The sequence below is a fragment of the Lipotes vexillifer genome, unplaced genomic scaffold (genome assembly GCF_000442215.2).
Source record: "Lipotes vexillifer unplaced genomic scaffold, Lipotes_vexillifer_v1.1 scaffold1266, whole genome shotgun sequence".
NCBI classification, from domain to species: Eukaryota; Metazoa; Chordata; class Mammalia; order Artiodactyla; family Lipotidae; genus Lipotes; species Lipotes vexillifer.
The window spans coordinates 156446-164034 of NW_006778690.1; positions in this window are offsets into that span (position 1 = coordinate 156446).

The following is a 7589-nucleotide window of genomic DNA, read 5'->3' on the forward strand; positions in this document are numbered from 1 at the left end:
ATTATTATCAGTGCTTTTGAAATCAGCAAAACCATACAACTAAGTACAATCATCGAACCTGCCATTATGTTTATTTTTCCTGCAGTTTCAGCACAAACTCCTGACTACCCCCCAATTTTATAGAAAGACTAGATCTAAAATAGAAAAGTTATTTTGTAAAGACCTCCAAAATGTTGCTGATTTTAGGGGAAGAAAAGTAATAATCTGAAACTCAAAGACTTGATCTTGCTTATTTTCCATGATAAAAGAGCAACATGACAAGTATTTATAATAAAACTTAGATCTCAGAATATTGTGTTTGTGTATAATATTATACATATGTTACTTTTCAGTCTAATGGAATGAATCAAACAGGATCTATAACACTGAAAAGGCTCCACTAAAATAGACTCTTATGGGGAGTTCTGTGCTGTAATAATATAAAGATAAAAAGTATGAAAGGTAAGATGCTAAATTCCATAAAATGCATATTTAGTAATATGTTTGGTACAAATAGTTATAAACGTCTAAAATATATACTAAGAAAATAAAAAATATTAATGTTCACAAAGATTTGTTTTAGACCAAGAAATATTACTTTAATCTTTCAAAGTAAATCCTTTCTAATTTCTGAACAGTGTTAATATTGCAGTAAAATGACCTGATGGGCCTACATTTTTTTTTGTTCAATCCAAGACACTTGTTTAAAAGAATAGATACAAACTGTCACTTTGCTGTACAGCAGAAATTCACACATTATAATTCAAATATAATAAAAATGTTTTCTTTGTAAAAAAAATTAAAATAAAATAAAATACCTTTGTTTAGCTCACAGGAACCATCCTGACCAGGCCCACCTGTGAATGACTGCAGGGAGGAAGAAATTAACATCCCCTCTGGAGGCTGAACAGAACCAGGAAATGTTTGACTTTACTCCCTCCCCTTTTAGTATAAAAGAAGCCTGAATTCTAACTCAGGCGCAATGGTTCTCAGGACACGAGTCCACCGTCTTCTTGTTCGGCTGGCTTTCTGAATAAAGTTGCTATTCCTTGCCCACTCCCCACCCCCAAAAAGGAATAGATACAGAACTCTACTTTCTCATCTCATCCTCCTAATTCTGATAGGACTAAGCGAACTCAAATTTAAAAGGTTCTGGCATTTGAGGCCAACAATAGCATAAGAAGGTGAGCAACTTTACAGGAAGGCTGGATTGGGTATTATAACAGATGCCCAAGGATCTTACAGAAACATTCTGGTTAAATTTTATTGCAATAGACATTGCTGGGATGCATCCATTTAAGTAATAATAAACCACCCAGATTATTGATACTATATTCAAAATTTATAAATCTCTTTGATCACAGTTGTAATGCTTAGTCTATAGCCCTACTACAAGATGTGTAATTTCCACTGAAAACTGCATCGTGCTTGCATTAAGCTTCAAATTCTATTCATAAATAGAAACAGGACTTCATTTGCATTTCATGATCATGCATTATCTGTTTATACATGTTTGCAGACCCATGGGCTCTGCCCAAGTATGGAAAAAAAAACCCTTTAATTCTATTAGCTTCAACTTCCCACTTTTAAAGTCAATGTACACTTGGTTGTAAAGTAAACATGTTTACTTCTGGTAATTATACTCCTTTTAACTGCATTTAAGGACATTCTAATTTGTGCTATTGTTATTTGTAAGCTGTCCCATGTCCAGATAACTCGATGTTAAATCAAATAAGACTGAATAGAAAATGTGGTATGAGATTTGAGGTAGGCAACCTATAGCATGGGTGCCTCTGAGGACTTCCTGGTGATGGTAAACTTTCAGACCCTTTAGTATGCCTCTTTTTATATTATCTTTATCATTTTTCCCTTTAATTCCCCACATCCTTCAAAAACCTGCTGAAAAGTCCATTAATATCCTTGCTTAGTGCTACTGGTTGCTTAGGTGCACTGCTTACCAGTCCCTATGATTTCAGAGGATGGAACTCCATCCAATTTTGTGTAACCTGGAGAATGGCTTGCTCTTAGCTTTCAACTTAGAGTTCTAATGATACACCGAAAAAAATTTTAATTACATGATTAAAACTGGGAGGGGTAATAAGTTCATATAATTGTCATCTTTTGTGCTAACATATAAAACTTTAAATGTTTAAGGTAAATGCTTTGAGAGAAAAGACTGTCAAGTTCTTAATATAAATATTTTCAGAGAGCTCACTTTTTAACTTTGATTTTCATATTCCATTAAAGTTTTGCTAAATCATAGTCCTGAAAGCACATCATGGAGGATGCCTTAGAATGTCGTGGGCCTCTGGGATGCAGTTCCTAATGAACCTGCCTTAGGCTGGGTTACACTTTATGGTGAATGGTATTAAGAGTAACTTCCCAGAGTCTAGAGATACAAGTGGAAAGTATAAGCTAATTAAGTCCATAGTTTTTAAATATGTGAATAATTTATATAAGTATTTAAAACTCTGTGGGAAATTTCTAACTGAAAACTTCATTGTAGCTGGCAAAGAAGGAGCAAAGAATAATAAGGTGGAGAACAGGCACACACAGCTCCCAGGCTCGCTGTAATGGGATAGCCGCAGCCATATTTTATCACTTTATTTGTTGGCAGAGACTAATGCTTTGTTTTATAAATATACTACAGGTGATAGGCTACAATTTTCAAGAATAAAGGGCCAAATGCCCATAGCTAAATATGAAACCTGCACATAACTTAGAATCATAATTCCTGATAAATATGGATTTTATCAGATAACTCCTTATGACCCATGAAACAATTCATTGTCACATCTTTGAATCACCCAAACCTTGATATATGGGACATAGTAGTCTATTTAGCTTGTCCTTTTAAAAATTAATTTTGGGGGACTTCCGTGGCGGTCCGGTGGTTAAGACTCCGCACACCAATGCAGGGGGCATGGGTTCGATCCCTGGTCCGGAAACTAAGATTGCACATGCCGCCTGGCATGGCCACAAAAAAAAATTAATTTTAAAAAAAGTAAACATTAATCATCTTGGCCTCTATACATTCAAGGAAATTCTCCATGGTACTATTTTTTTTTTGACAGATATAAAATAAGAGGCTACCTCATTTATGAAACAAGATTTCAATCTTTTGTTAGTATGTTGGAAAGACAGTGGGAATGAAATAAAACCTTTCTAAGTGCTTTATCATGAAACTCACTTGACCATGGCAGTCCACCTACCTCAGCTTTCAGTGTCTGACTAAAAATCCAGCTTAATTCTTGCTTAGTCAGTGAGTTAATGGTGATTCTGGGATTAAAAGGCAAGGGAATACAAGTTGTTAAGGGGGTCGAAATATTGATAAAATTTAAGTGTTTTGTTCTGATAAATGGATTTAAAAGGAACAAAAATGGAATATTAACTATTGTGGCCTGTGGATAATCTGAAAAAAAAAAGTGAAGAAATTTATAATCTATATACAATAATGAACACTTACTAATATGCTTCACCAGTGGCTTTTCAAATTACACTGGCAGCTTGACAATGAGGTCGTTTTCATCTGTGTTTTCTTTGGCAGATGGATGATCACTGACAAGAGATTGTATGCTTGTGCCTTAACCTTACAGCTTACATGTTAAACAACGCCTGTAAGAGGCACCCCTTTCCTAGTGGAACAGGGACCGTGGCAATGAATTTTTGTCTTGCTGGAGTTTTTGAAAATGCTACCGTTGAGTGTGGCAATAGTGTAGGAGTTAACTCACAAGTTCCCAATCTAAAGATGTTTCTAGCCTTTCTATATGGGTGCTGTAAGAAGAGTATTTTGGAGTTGAATGTCACTAAGCATGTATGTGATATCACTATCAATATAAAACAACATTTAGAAATCAAATTAGATCTGTGACACTATATTGGAGCCTCTGATACATGACTTTTATTCTTCATCAGATAATACTTTTCAGTATCTGTCAGTTATTAGAAGAGTCCATTTGTTAAATATGTGTGTAAACACATAAACCTTTTCTACTGTTATCATCACCAAAATCTTCTATAGTATGTTCTAAAATGCTAGACAGTAATGGGTCAACATATCTTTCGTAATTTAGCCTATATTGGAATATTATTTCAGGGACCCAGGGTTTGTTATCAAGAGTGCTGTATTTTGACCCGAGGCTATGAACTGACTGTATTTGGTGCCTTTTTTTCCTACCAGAGAAAGATCAGATCAAGATTGGTGCTAAATTTCATGTTCCTTGCAAAATTATTTTTTTCTTTTTAAATATATATGTCAATAAGAAATGTATAGATCTAGCAGTATTATGCATGTTGCATTTTGTATATATGTCTGAGGAGAAAAACCTCCTATAAAACCATTACTGAGTTCAAAATCTACTTAGAGGTATGCAATTTTTGTTAACACAGAAGGCGTTCAGTATGAAAGTCAAAAAATGATCACCAAATGAAAACTTAATGATGAACACAGCCCCCCAACGTAATGCCTTTAAAGAAAAATCCGTGGTCAATGTTTCTAGCATAGTTAGCTATTCAAAGTATTCTGTGACTCGGAGGGTATGTGAAAAAAATGTTAGGTAGATTTTATTATACATATAGCTATATATACAAAATAGCTTTCTATTGAGCTTGTTTAAGTAGATATTTTAGTCTATTTTTCAGGCTAAGATTAGAGTTTTGGGAGTCATCAATCTTAAAACTTGGACAATGAGTTACTTTTTAAAAAAAATGACACAAAGTATCACTGTTGTTCATCTTTCAGATTTAACATAAAGAAATTAGAAAGGACTGTGTCTGGGTCAGTGTCAGCAAATCTCAGACCTATGATTATCAAGGGCTCTCAGCATCATGGTCGTGGCTGACTGTGTGACATGCACCTAAAACTCTACCCCAAATTCCACGTGGGTCTCTGAATCCTAATGTACCTGTAAGTAGTATTCACAGGAAGTGGGGACCACAGGTTTTTATTTAACCTTGCTGTCTTTATAGACTTTGCCTTAACTCTATTTTGTGAAGATTTTAAAAATATAAATTAGGAAAATAATACACACTATCATTTTCCTAATTAGGAAAACCAGACATTTAGAATCTACTGGAGCGTACTGGATTCTCTGTTAACTAATGATAATTCCATTCTACTGTTAACGTGAGTTGTATGTGGAAGGGAGAATGGGGGCTTGTTAATCTGTAGTTACAGGGGCAAGATAAATTGGGAGATTGGGATTGACATATCACACTATATATAAAATAGATAACTAATAAGGACCTACTGTACAGCACAGGGAACTCAATACTCTGTAATGACCTATATAGGAAAAGAGTCTAAAAAAAAGAGTGGATATATGTATACATATAACTGATTTACTTTGCTGTACAGCAGAAACTAACACAACATTGTAAATCAACTATACTCCAATAAAAATTTAAAAAAAATTTGCACTAGAGATGAAATATCCCTTTAGTAATAACTTCTCATGTAATTGTTAAAATACTGTGGTTTGAGAAATGTAAGATTATAAAGGCATTGCCCAATGCTTGATAAATTTGCATTTTGTCATTTTGTTCTCCTACCAGTTTATTTTAGCCTGAAAGTTGTAGCTATGACAAACTGAACCCTGAGAGCTTGGAGAGAGAGCTTGGATATTTTAACTATCTCCTAGTATAACATGATATTTTTTATGTCAACTTGTTTTATTTTAATGTTTACCTGAAAAGTAATTTTTAAATTATTTTGCATATTTTAAAAGTTAGAAAAACATGTTTTATTTTAGACATCAAAACCAAGTTGTTCCAAGTGCACGCTGCACACGGCAGTGTGAGTCCGCTTCTCTGCCTCCCTACAGGATGCCATTTTTGGCACAGTAGTTGTTTAAATATAGATCACTACATGAAATGATTATGCTGGGTTTGATCAGTGTGCAGTATTTTAGTACTTGCCTTATGTTTCTTTTTAAAGAGTATGATTTATAACTGATTTTTTTATAATGTGCAATTTAATATAGATAACCGAAACCTTTTTAATGAAAAGTGCTTTGTAATCATTTGGAGGATAAGATCATTTTACTGTGGAACAATGTGATGTTCTCAGTAAATACAATAAAAAATTTTTAGCAAATTTCTATAAGGCTTTGTGATTATATATATATTTATGAAATTCCCTGGGGGGGGAAGGAAAAATTACTAAAGCGAAGGAAACAGTCTGTGTTGAATAAAAGAGAAATAAGCTGTGTGGTTTTAAAGCTTCCTATATGTATTTCAAGTGTGTTTGGGTATTGTTATTTCTCTAGGGCAAAGAACACAGATAGAAATAAAGCAAAAGCACCGGATAGTCCAAAAACTATTTCTATTTGATACTTTTTTCTGCAGTTTACTTACATTATTTCTTCTTTTACTTACACTGATTAAACTGATTAAATTCAGCTGGTACTAAGTGATCTCCTATTCATTGAAAATTTCAGGGAATGATTAAGAGCCAGGCTGGAACTTTTTAAAAAAAACCCTGCTATTGTGGATTGCTCACTTGGAGAAAAACTGGCTGCAGTCAGAAGATGTTTATTATTTGAAGAGACCTAACTACAAAGCAAATCACTATTGATGTTTAATGGTGCTAAATAGATTTTCTACATCAAACATGAAATTTGCAATATGCACTGAATATATTAATTATTTATATGCCTGTAAGTAAGTACCAGACATACAGGCCATTGGAGGGCTTTTGAGGGAAATGGAAGAGAATGGATATGACAAATTGTTACTGATCCTAAGCAGATAAAATTCACTCGCTTTTTTTTAAATTAAAATAGAAGATTGCTTACTTCGCAAAGTAAACTCATTCCATAGTTGAGCAATTCTTTTTAAAATTTTAAAATTTTATTTTTTTATACAGCAGGTTCTTATTAGTCATCCATTTCATACACATCAGTGTATACATGTCAATCCCAATCGCCCAGTTCATCCCACCACCACCCCCACTTTCCCCACTTGGTGTCCATACGTTTGTTCTCTACATCTGTGTCTCTATTTCTGTCCTGCAAACAGGTTCATCTGTACCATTTTTCTAGGTTCCACATATGTGTGTTAATACACGATATTTGTTTTTCTTTCTGACTTACTTCACTCTGTATGACAGTCTCTAGATCCATCCACGTCTCAACAAATGACCCAATTTCATTCTTTTTGATGGCTGAGCAATATTCCACTGTATATATGTACCACATCTTCTTTATCCATTCGTCTGTCAATGGGCATTTAGGTTGCTTCCATGACCTGGTTATTGTAAATAGTGCTACAAAGAACATTGGGGTGCATGTGTCTTTTTGAATTATGTTTTCTCTGGGTATATGCCCAGTAGTGGGATTGCTGGGTCATATGGTAATTCTATCTTTAGTTTTTTAAGGAACCTCCATACTGTTCTCCATAGTGGCTGTATCAATTTACATTCCCACCAACAGTGCAAGAGGGTTCCCTTTTCTCCACACCTTCTCCAGCATTTGTTGTTTGTAGATTTTTTGATGATGCCCATTCTAACTGGTGTGAGGTGATACCTCATTGTAGTTTTGATTTGCATTTCTCTAATAATTAGTGATGTTGAGTAGCTTTTCATGTGCTTCTTGGCCATCTGTATGTCTTCT